The sequence below is a fragment of the Solanum verrucosum genome, unplaced genomic scaffold (assembly GCF_900185275.1).
Source record: "Solanum verrucosum unplaced genomic scaffold, falcon-dt-bn FXZP01000209.1, whole genome shotgun sequence".
Taxonomy (NCBI): domain Eukaryota; kingdom Viridiplantae; phylum Streptophyta; class Magnoliopsida; order Solanales; family Solanaceae; genus Solanum; species Solanum verrucosum.
In genome coordinates, this window is record NW_026020702.1 from 451,654 (window position 1) to 464,335 (window position 12,682).

The window sequence follows — 12,682 nt, forward strand, 5'->3', positions numbered from 1 at the left end:
ATTTTTCCGACATTTAGGTAATTGTCGGGAAGAATTTGTGACATTTATTTTGTGACATTTAGGTAAATGTTGAAAAGAATTTGCGTCATTTCCTTTGCAACATATATGTAAATGTTGGTAAGATTATTACGACATTTATTTTTTGACATTTATGTGAATGTCGATAAGAAATATATGACATTTATTTTTGACATTTAGGTGAATGTCAGTATGAGATATATGACATTTATTTTCGACATTTAGGTAAATGTCAGTATGAGATATATGACATTTATTTTTTGACATTTATGTGAATGTCGATAAGAAATATATGACATTTATTTTTGACATTTAGGTAAATGTCAATATGATATATTTGACATTTATTTTCGACATTTAGGTAAATGTCAGTATGAGATATATGACATTTATTTTCGACATTTAGGTAAATATCGGTATGAGATATTTATGACATTTATTTTTGATAATTAGGTAAATGTTGGTATGAGATATATGACATTTACGTAAATGTCGATATGAAATATATGACATTTATTTTTGACATTTAAGGAAATGTCGAAATGAGATATATGACATTTATTTTTTCGACATTTATGAAATGTCACTTACACTTTCTGACATTTAGATTAAATGTTGGTAAAACAAATTTCAAGACACTTACTTGTGACATTTATAAAATGTCACATTGAAATTTCTGACACTTTAGTTAATGTCAACAAATGCTATTATTGAATGTCATAAAAATTGGTGACATTATTTTATATTTTGCTAAATGTCATATTAATATTCTAATGTCGCTACCAAGTTTCTTCAACATCCACTATATATAGTTTTTCTCAAGACACAAATACATACAAACAATCTGTGCATTCAAAACTATCTTCTTCATGATAAGCAAGAAATATTATATAAAGTAAATATTTTCTAATATTATAATCAAAGGACAAAATAGCAATATAATAAGTTTTCTGTAAAAGAAAACAATGCCAAAACAAATTATCTTTTCTATCTCAAGTAAAATTGAAATCTAACTAAATGTAATAATCTCAACATAAAACCAACTAATTAACTCCTAATTCAAATGAAATTAAAATCTCCAATAAATTTGCAATAAATCTTTATAAAATCATCAACCCGAAAGTCGAGCATGTTGAAGTCGATACTTGACATCAATTTCCTTAAAAATTCTGCACAAGAAATGCACATAAGAAAATTTATAACTATATAATAATAGAAATAAGATCCCAGTTAACTAGAAAAAATTGAGATATCAAAAATGACTAATTGAATTTTTCTAAAAAAAAACATATTAAGGAATTGATGCGAAAGTAGTAATTATATACATGAAATTTTCCTCCTTTTGAAAGAAAAGAAAGATCTTGTAGTTTTTTCAAACATACCCACTTCTTTTTATTTGTGCCAATTATGGTAGTTCCAGTCTTCTTGATCATGTTAGCCTGAGAAAAAACATTAAATTGATTATTTTGATACTTTACAAAATACAAAACTTAACATTTCATTGAATACATAAGTGTGCCAATTTTTTCAGAAGGAAAATAAAAAAAGGAAGATATATGATTGCTTCAACAAAACAAATATCTGGTGTTGGGACAAAGATACAAACAGACAAAGATACCTTCCTGGGTTGTGAGGAAGGTACTGGAATCTAGAGATCAGTTAATAAACAGACTAGGAAGTCATGGGACAATTCAACAACAACTTGTTAAATCCCAACTTAGGGATAGATTTTCAATCCGGAAGATGTATGTAAATTTAATGCCTGTTCATCCCAAAGTAGCTTGGAAACATCTTGATTTACATACAAAGATACATCCTAGATATAAATTCATTCTATGGTTGGATATACAGAAATGACTAGCAACAGTTGAGAGATTGCAGAAATTTGGAATCACTGTCCTCCCTGATTGTGTCTTTTGTTGCCAACACTAAGAAACATTTTCACATTTATTCTTTGAATGTAGTGTGACCAAGAAGATATGGAATTGTATGCTACAATGGTTGGGACACAGAAGACAAATACAAGACTGGGAAACTGAAGTGAATTGGATGAGCCAGATTGCAAGACGAAGAGGTGGTGTTGCTGAAATCACAAGTTGTGTGTTTGCGATGGTTGTGGAGGTGATGTTGATGCCAATGCCAAATATGGGGAGATATTTGGTGGTCCAACAAGTACAGAGGAAACTCAATTCGATACCTTATTATCTATAGAAATACAACAAGACATAGAGCAAGAGGATCAGACTTGTAATACTGAGGAGGTATTGGTCTTTAGAGAAAATCTAAAAGTGTAGCTAATGGTTATATGTCAGAGAATGGAGTTCCTGCAAATCATCTATCAACACAGGACACCAGAGACTATGGTTCGGATAGATGGTTTGAGAAATTAGTGAGAAGGCGTCAAAAGTCAGAGATTGATTTCACACGTACTCCAGAAATGTTGTTGAAGGAAGATGACTCAATGCCACCCAAATAATACTACATAAACTTGTACAAACAGTAAAACTCCATATATACACAGAAACAACATTAAAACATACTAGAAATGAACAATTATCTTATCAGAAGTCGCAATGATAAAATAATTGGTATTATGTGTTGGCAATTCTTGATGTCTAGTAAAGCTGGTCATAATGCACCTGTATTTGAGAAGTACCAGCAGAAAGCAAAGAACTTTATGTGTTCATGTCTTGCAAAGGGTGACAGAAATACCCAGAAAACTCCTGGAGGTCTCATCTATAGGCAAAGATGGAACAATATGTATTTTGTTACTAGTGCTACATTCCTTAGCACTACTTATTCTGACTATTTGGCCTCTGCTGGTAAATACCTCAAGTGTTCTTCTGGTTCTATTTCTCTGAATGAACTTCTCTCATTCTCTAAGTCTCAGGTAAAGATTTTAACTTTGATAGAGTGCTACATTTTAAAGGAAATAATTCACTAAAGCATGGAACTATGTGTTCTTGGTGAACTAATCATCATGTTTGATGTTGTTCCAGGTGGACTACATTCTTGGTGACAACCCGAGAGCAACAAGTTACATGTTGGGATATGGAAACAATAACCCAAGGCAAGTACACCACAGAGCCTCCTCCATTGTCTCGTTTAAGGTTAATCCTAGTTTTGTTAGCTGTCGGGCAGGCTATCCTACCTGGTATAGTAGAAAGGCGAGTGATCCTAATCTCCTTACTGGTGCTCTTATTGGTGGACCTGATGCCTATGACAACTTCACTGATCAAAGAAATAACTATGAGCAAACTGAGCTTGCCACTTACAACAATGCTCCGTTGATCGGTGTGTTGGCAAGACTTCATGCTGGTCACAACAGTTACAATCATTTCCTCCCAGGTACATTTTAGTGAATTAACATCTTTATATGAGTATTCCGAGGATTCATCATAAAATGACTAGTTTTAGCTAGCCATCCACCTACTACAACTTGCTTGGGATTGAGATGTAGTAGTTGTTGTAGTACTAAAATCTTTGTATAACTCATTTAGTCTTAAGTTCTAACCTGTAATAGAGAAAATCCACTCAATGACACATCCAGTGAGCTAAATTTTACCAGACAATGAATTCTTACTCTTCTAAATGGTTCTGGCAGAGTAATTTGGTCCTCCGATTCCACTAGACATGGGCAAAATCAAGTAGCACAACTCCTTGATTCAGGCAATCTTGTTGTTCGAGATGCAGCCGAGGATAAGCCTCAGAACTACCTGTGGCAAAGTTTTGACAATCCAGGTGACACAACTTTACCTGGAATGAAGGTTGGGATTAATCTGAAAACTAGTTTTCATCATTCCCTTTCGTCATGGAAGAGCACAAATGATCCTTCCATAGGTGAGTTTACCTGGACATTCGATACTGGTGGATTCCTGCAAACATTCATTATGAATGGTTTCATTGAACTCTACAGAGCTGGACCATGGAATGTCTGAGTCTTTCCTAATGCACCATCTCGTGACACATCTTGGAATGGTTATAACTATACATACTTATCTGATCCTAATGAAATATTATTCATGTATGAACTTACATGTATCTCTATCATTGCAAGGGTAGTGATGCAACTAAATAGATAACTAATATACGGATCAAGACTACAATGATCATTAGACCAGTTGACAATAATATGATAAATTAACACAGTTTATAATTTCACTATACCAACTGAAAAACAACAACAACAACCAGAACCAAAAGAAAAAAATGATCACTTAGACTGGTTATGTGTACATGACGCGCAATTAACAGCTTGTCGATTAATCCATATTAAACAAGAAAGAAGAATTAGTTGATCTCGTGATCATATAAATGTTAGGATTTACGCAATTAAAATAAAATTCAAAATTTTAATGAAATTTTCTCTAACCTTTCTTGTGTGAACACCTGGAACAAGTGATGATGGTTGTTGACAATCTTTAAGTGGGTTATCAGGAACCTATTGCAAAAGAGGAAGACTATTATAATTAAGAGAAACTAAGTTTTCATCTAAAAAAAAGTATTTTTTTGAGCAACACAATTATTTCACCTGCTCTGATTTTAAATTTGCATCAATATTAATTCCCAAAGACTCTACATATGCTTGTATTCCTTCCTTCACTTTATCCGCTATAATTTCTTCCATATCCATTTTTGTTTCCGATAATTTTCTCTCCATCACTTCGTTATTCTCTTTTGCTTCCTCTTTCGCTTCTAGCAACTTTTTATCCATCGCTTCCATCTCTTTTTTTGCTTCATACATCTTCTCTGTCATCTCAATTTTCATAGTTGAGGTAGCTTTTTGAACTTCCATCTCAACCCTTGTATCAAAATCTCTTTTTTCAGTCTGAGATCGTTTATATACGGGGCCATATACTAAGCTAGGAGATGCTCCTTTTCCTAGAGTTCGGACAATTCCATGAGTGTCTGATCCCATTACTTGGGAGTACACATCATTAGGAGCACTTCCAGGGACATTCAACTCAGGATACACCTCGGCAAGATCATCCATTTGTTTCTTTTGAAAGAAAGGTAAAGTAATGAGAAGTTTTTAAAAAAAAATTGTAATAGAAAGAAAGTACCTATATACTTTTAAAGAGTAAGAGTTTACCATAACTTCACCAGCTATCTCATTTACTGGTTCTTTATTCGCCCTAATGTGAGTTTTTTTGAACACCTCAATACGAGTTGGCTTTACACCATTATTCATCTTTGTCATCTGTTTGAATAGTAAGAGATTGACATTAAATATTCACGATAAGTATTATTTAATATATAAATTATAGAAAATAAATAGTGATTACTTCGTACATCATCTATAATTTGAGAATGACTTTTTCTCCCTGATGTGTGTGGCATAGTCAATTTTTTTCGACTTTCTTTGTTTCTCTCACTCTTTTCCTAGAAATTTGAACACAACAATATATAAGAGGACATGCACAATCTTGAATATATAAAAGAAATAGCCAAGAAAAAATATAAAAAAGCATCATAATTGAGTTTCACAAAGTGCAATCAATTTCTATACAAGAACATTTTGTGCAAGTTGGCAAACTGGACATGTACAACAACATTATTTCTGCCAATTAGAAGAAAGGGACAAATCAAAAAGAACTTCTAGTTGTTCTACAATAAGAAGTATAATCAAGGAAAACACGACTTTATTAATTTATGACAACTTCTATGAAATTCTCATTTAGTAGAGCAAATGCAGAAATATATATCTAGCACATACCTTTGCTTCTTTTGAGCTCCAATAATGAACTAATGAACGCCACTGATCTTCTTCAACTCTATCTGGACAATGAGCTAAACGCTCAATATCAGTGTTATATGGGTCATATCCAATGGTTTTTGCTTCATGCTTTGATTCTTTCCATTTAGATCCAAATGACATCATAAGTATGCGCTTCATGTCATCAGTTGCATCAGTATTTTCCTGTACATATATTTAATACACAACTCATTTATAAAATAAAATATAAAAACAAAAACATCTTAGTAAATAGGTTTTGTGTATACTAAGAACCTTGATATGAGCCCATATTCTATCCTTGTATATACTAGGTACAAGCCTCCAATCTTTATGATTCAGTGGCGCTAAGATGCCATTTCGTGCTAGCACACCAAGTTTTGAACTCAATCTAGTTCCTTCTGACCCAATAACTTGACCATGTTCATTCAATTCAATATGTAAATTTCCACCATCTTTCCCCCATCCCGAGTGCATCATAGTGGGACCCCTAGTTCGCTTAGATTGCTCTTCACTCTCATTAGAATCTATAAATAATCAAAGATAAAAAGAGGCAAATTTATAATTGATATAAAAATTATTTAACTACATTATACTATGAAAGGAAGAACAAATATCATGAGATTTAATACCTGGAAGATTTTTTGTATCATGTGATTCATCTCTTTCATTTTGTGGCCAATTTTGGGGCGGTTGAGGCATTGACATACTTCCGATTTGTTGTTTTTGTTGCTCAGAATCTATAAATAATCAAAGATAAAAAGAGGCATATTTTTGAAGAATAAATATCATGATATTTAATACCTGGAAGTTTTTTTGTAACATGTGATTCATCTCTTTCATTTTGTGGCCAATTTTGGGGGGGTTGAGGCATTGACATACTTCCAATTTGTTGTTTTTGTTGCTCAGAATCTATAAATAATCAAAGATGAAAAGAGGAAAATTTATTATTTATATAAAAATTATCTAACTACTTTAAACTATGAAAGGAAGAATAAATATCATGATATTTAATACCTGGAAGATTTTTTGTATCATGTGATTCATCTCTTTCATTTTGTGGCCAATTTTGGGGCGGTTGAGGCATTGACATACTTTCGATTTGTTGTTTTTGTTGCTCCGAAGAATCATATAAAAGCTCACTTTGACTAGAATTTCTCTGTCTTTTTCTTTCCATTTCAACGAAGTTCCTCAGTAGCTATGAATCCTACCAAATTTAAAGTAGTTTCTACTATATAAAAGTATAAAATAATATCTAACTATCATGTTAAATAATAAGATATATAAACATATGAGATTTTAACAGCTGAATGAAGAGTTAAAACATCAAAGTCATTATTGTTCAAAAATCAATTGTACTGAAATAGTGATTATACTACTATAGTAACAAAAACTAAGATACGTTGTCATCTTCATCATATGCTTCATTACTTTCCAAAGTTTCTGGGTCAATTTCTAATCCTGGTACTCCTTCTCTAACCCATTCAATGTCTTCTTCAGTTTCAAATGTTGTGTCATCCAATTGTTGTTCAGGCCACAACTCCATATGTCCTTCCTTATGCTCAGTTGTTGGTGTGTCATCACCTAAATCATAAAAACCTCTTGGCTTAAGTTTAACAACCATTCGCCACTCCTTTTCCATAGGATGATCGACATAAAACACTTGTTGAGCTTGAGAAGCAAAGATGAATGGTTCATCTGATAACTGATGTCTTGTATACAGTAGATGATTAAAATTCACAAGAGTAAATCCATAATCATCTTTCTCAATAAGACCCTTGCTATTGTTCACCCATTTACATTTAAACAATACAAACTTGAGATTCTTGGAATAATATAACTCAATTATGTCTGTGAGGATTCCATAAAAAGAAACCTCTGCCAATATGGGATTTTTATCTTTTGTGCTTGCATAACTTTGAGTGATAGCCTTTAACATAATACCACTATTTTGAGTTTTTCTCTTAACATCACGAGACTCTGTTAAGTATCTAACTCCATCACATATATAGCCAGTCATTCTTTTTGCTTGTATTAATGGGCCAATAGCTAAAGTTTGAATATCCTCAGATATGTTTTCACCAGCCATATGCATCTTCTCGACCTAGCATTCAAAAATAAAGATGTGATCTAAAAGTTATAATTACCTATATAGTAATATATGAGCTAATATTTTAGCAAGTTGATACTTACGTGATTTCTAAACCATAGTTGAAATCTTTCATTATGAATTCGATTCACATTATGTCTTGATAGACGAGGATTTTCCTTCTTGATTTCTTTTATATGTTCACTACGGAAGTAAAACACATAACTATTTAATAAAAGTTGAAAGAAAATTATTTAATAATTAATTACTAAGTATAAATTATGATTTAATACTTACTCACGATATGAAGTTGTGGAGGTAGAATTAAATAAAACATATCTGTGTGCTTGAGCACGTGTAATGTCATCAAGCTTAAATCCTTTCTCTCTACTTGATCGACGACCCTCTTGGTCTGTCGTTTCATTAGATAAAACATCATTTCTTAGAGGTGGATTAGACTTAGTCTCGACGTCATCTAAATACTATGAGCAAAACGTCATTAACTCGTCTATCCAACGTCCCTCTGCAATCGCACCTTCTGGATAACGTCTATTCCTTACGTAGTTTTTAAGACAAAGCAAGAACCTAAAATAGACAATTTTTAGAATACAAATACAATTTCTTGTAAGTATGATAAAAAAAATAACAAAATGATACCGTTCGATAAACCACATTGAGCGATATTGTGAAGGTCCTCCCAACATTGCTTCTTCAGCTAAATAGATAAGTAGATGTTCCATGATATCAAAGAAAGATGGAGGAAATATTCTCTCCAAATGACATAGAGTTATTGCAACTCGATCTTGGAGTTTTTCTACGTCACCTATCTTCAGATCTTTTGAACAAATGCCCCTAAAGAAATTACTTAATTCAATCAATGGCTTAAGTACATTCACTGGCAGGAGATTCCGCAAGGCAATAGGAAGGAGTTGTTGCATTAAAATATGGCAGTCATGACTCTTCAACCCATGCATTGTGCGTTGCTTCAGATCAACACAACTTGAGATATTTGAAGCATATCCGTCTGGAACTTTCACATCTTTTAACACTTGTAAGAGGATGTCTTTTTGTGTGTTACTCAATGTGAAACATGCAGGAGGAAGATAATATTTTCCATTAGCCTTTTTCTTAGGATGCAAAGCTTTTCGGATCCCCATCTCTTGTAAATCTAAACGGGAGTTTAAATTATCTTTTCCTTTTCCATCAACATTCAATAATGTCCAAAATATATTGTCAAAGACATTCTTTTCAATATGCATCGTATCAAGATTATGACGAATCATATTGTCTTTCCAGTATTCCAACTCAAAAAATATGCTCTTTTTGTTCCATATATTTTGCACCAAATTATCAACATCATCCCATTTCCTTTTACGAGATTTGGCCAATAGATCTTTACCAAACTTGTTTTTAACATTATTCAATTGCTTAAGAATCTCAATTCCCGTCAACCGTTTAGGTGCTCCATCTAACTCCACAAGGCCATTGAATGCCACTTTATCTTTTCAAAACTTGTGTCCATGAGATAACCATCGTCTATGAGACATGAAGCAATATTTTCGCCCATTTTTCAACCTTGTATGTTTAGTTTTGGTAAGACAACATGGACAAGCATATCTAGTTTTCACACCATATCCTGATAAGTTACCTAACCCTGGAAAATCACTAATTGTCCAAAGCAATGTTGCACGCATTTGAAACATGTGATTGTTTGATATGTCATAAGTGGCAACACCAACCCTCAATTCTTTTAACTCATCAACTAAGGGTTGTAGATAGACATCAATATCATTACCTGGTGCACGAGGACCATCAATAATAGTTGATAATATCATATATGGTTGTTTCATGCACAACCATGGTGGCAAATTATATGGAATCAAGATAACAGGCCATGTGCTATGTGAGATAGACATAGACTTAAATGGACTAAAGCCATCTGAAGCCAATCCAAGTCTAACATTTCGAGGATCTCGAGCAAAATCTGTATGTGCTTCATCAAATTTCCTCCAAGCAATACTGTCTGCAGGATGTCGCATTACTCCATCTCTAGTGCGACCTTCAGCATGCCATCTCATTTGAGTAGATGTTTTAGCTGACATAAATAGTCTTCGAAGTCGTGGTATTAATGGAAAATATCTAAACACCTTTGATGGAATTTTTGATGTTTCTGAACTAGAATTAACTGATGCCCCTTTGAACTGTTTGTATCTTGGAGCTTTGCAAAACTTACAAGACGTTCTATCTTTCGTCTCATTCCAATAAATCATACAATCATTTGGACATGCATGTATCTTTTTATATTCAAGTCCTAAATCTTTAATAATCTTCTTTGAATCATAAAAGGACTTGGGCAATGTTTCACCTTCTGGAAGCACATCTTTTAACAACTCTAATAGCATGGAAAATGATTTGTTACTCCATCCATTGAGACACGTTAAGTGTAATAGACGAACAAGGAACGAAAGTAGTGAATACTTGCTTCCAGGATATAACTCACGTTCAGCTTCTTTCAGTAAGCGAAAGAATTCTTCAGTCTTCTTATCAAAACCCATGTTATGTTGATTTGACCCATCAAATCCTTTAGCACTAGTGTCCATATCAACAAAAGATGTAGGAGGAATTCCAAATGCTTCATGTAACATGTCTTGCATCTCATCACCTTTATCTAACTGATTGACCAATTTTGATGAAAATAGCTCCTCACCATGATAAATCCAACTAGTGTAACTAGTTAGAAATCCATCAACCACAATATGTTCAACAATCAAATCTTTTTGAACAAATTTCATATTACGACACTTTCGACATGGACACAATATTGCAGATGCATCTGGCCTATCTAATGATGCAAAATGAAGAAACTCTTTGGCTCCATTCTTATATAAAGGATCAAGCCTATTCAATATATTTATCCAACTTTTATCCATTAAGTATATAACCTATACATATAGCAAACAAGAATTATACCCTCATACTATTAAAGACTAATATCTCCATACTATTAAAGAAAACAACAAAACACATACTAACCTGCAAAGTCCACACAAAGAGTCCTGAAATTGATATCAATGTTCTTCCACTACGGTTGCTTTCTTTGTAATCTTCAAACTGCAAATCAATAGTTAAATTTCAACAAATCACTATAATGTATGAAGGCTAGTCATGTGAAATTATCAGTACTTGAGGTAATATACTCACCTCAAGTAAATCAAGTAGTAAAAGAGAAGAGGAAGAGAGACAAAAGGTGAATCTAACGGAACAATGAAGACAAAGGTAATGGTACACCATTACAGGTTCTTCTCCAAGACTTATACATGATGCATCTAAATTGCTGGATAAAAGAAGTCAACTAGGCAGAGTGACCAAGCTGACTTAACAAATAAGACGTCTTGCATTATATGTTGGAATTTACTTGGTTCTTGTTGTTTCAATATATAAACGACAAAGCTTTTAAAAACTGAAATGAAACAAATAATGTCATACCATAACTAGGTATCACTTTTCCTAGGTTTGTTGGGAGTACAATACTTACCTGCAATTATAGGTTTGTTGTTCATACAAGAAACTGTTCATATGACTGTCAAACTAAAACTTTCACATTCTTCCTAGATTTGCTGAAGTCTAATATAGAATATGCCAGAAGAGAGATTCAATTATTGTTTTGTTTAAACTGTAGCCAATAGCCTTGTGGTGTTCATTTTTGCATATTGGAGTGAACATCAAGTTTCTATTGCCCCTTTAATAATTCGACAGATCATGTATTCCTATGTAACTATATGAATATCAATTATTGTCATTTTTGCAGAGAATTCCCAATTGAGCATGGGATGACATTGCAGTTCATTTACAGCAGCAAGCAGTTCAAGACAAAGGAGGTTTGGCAGCTGGAACTGCAACTACCAACGTACATCGTAACGCGTATTTCAAGAAGACAATGAAGGCAATGCAAACCCCTTAGGAAAGATAACCATTAGCTTAATGGCATCCTAATATCTTACTCTTCGGATGCCATTAAGAAAAGATAACCATTCTTAAAGCATGTCTCTAGCACACATAGCAGCAAATGGAAAAGAACAGAATACCTTAATGTAATTTCTAAGTTATAAACATGAAAAGAAACTACTTAATAAACATGAATGTTTTTCAGTGAACTTCAACACTAGGTTCCTATTGATATGATTTTTATGTTAATCTAGTTCTAAATTTAATAGAATAGGCAAAAAATAATAATTTTTCTTGACACTAGTAAACTTATAGCCATTAAGTAACACAAAGAAGAAAAACAATTTGACACCAAGCTAATTCAAGGACCTATTCAAAACTGAATACATGAAGAGTATACAAACTATAAAGGAAGCAGACTGTATATGGTACCAAAAATCTCTACAACGTCGAGTTTTAGAACACTGAATCTAAATCCGCGATATCAACAAGAAACTAATTTTTCGGCATATAACAAAAAGCAACTATAGCTATTAATTTGGACAGAGAACTAAAGAAAAACAAGATAATATTAATGCAGAAGTAAGACGAGCAGTAAAGATTAAACATATGCTCGACAAGTGAGTAGTTCTTTTTCTGATATTGTTAGCTTCCTTAACCCTTTACATGTTGATGCTAATGGTAGCCATCAAGATCACAACACGTGAAAATTAATATCCAGAACCAAAAGAAAACATGAAAGCTTTAAAAATAATACGAAAAGAGAGGAGTCGAGAAGAGCAGTTTCTGAACTCCAGTGGTTTTTCTTTCTTTGCTTTTCACATGCAAAGGCTGCTTATGATAGAGCATCGAACAATTTAACCAGTACGTTAGGATTACCTGTGATGGAGATGGCT

At 33.0% G+C, this 12,682-nt stretch overlaps 1 pseudogene; it reads right to left on the minus strand.

Annotated features, from left to right (window-relative positions):
• Positions 1-4,540: 4,540 nt before the first annotated feature.
• Positions 4,541-7,346, minus strand: LOC125812391 (uncharacterized; annotated as a pseudogene).
• Positions 7,347-12,682: the final 5,336 nt, after the last annotated feature.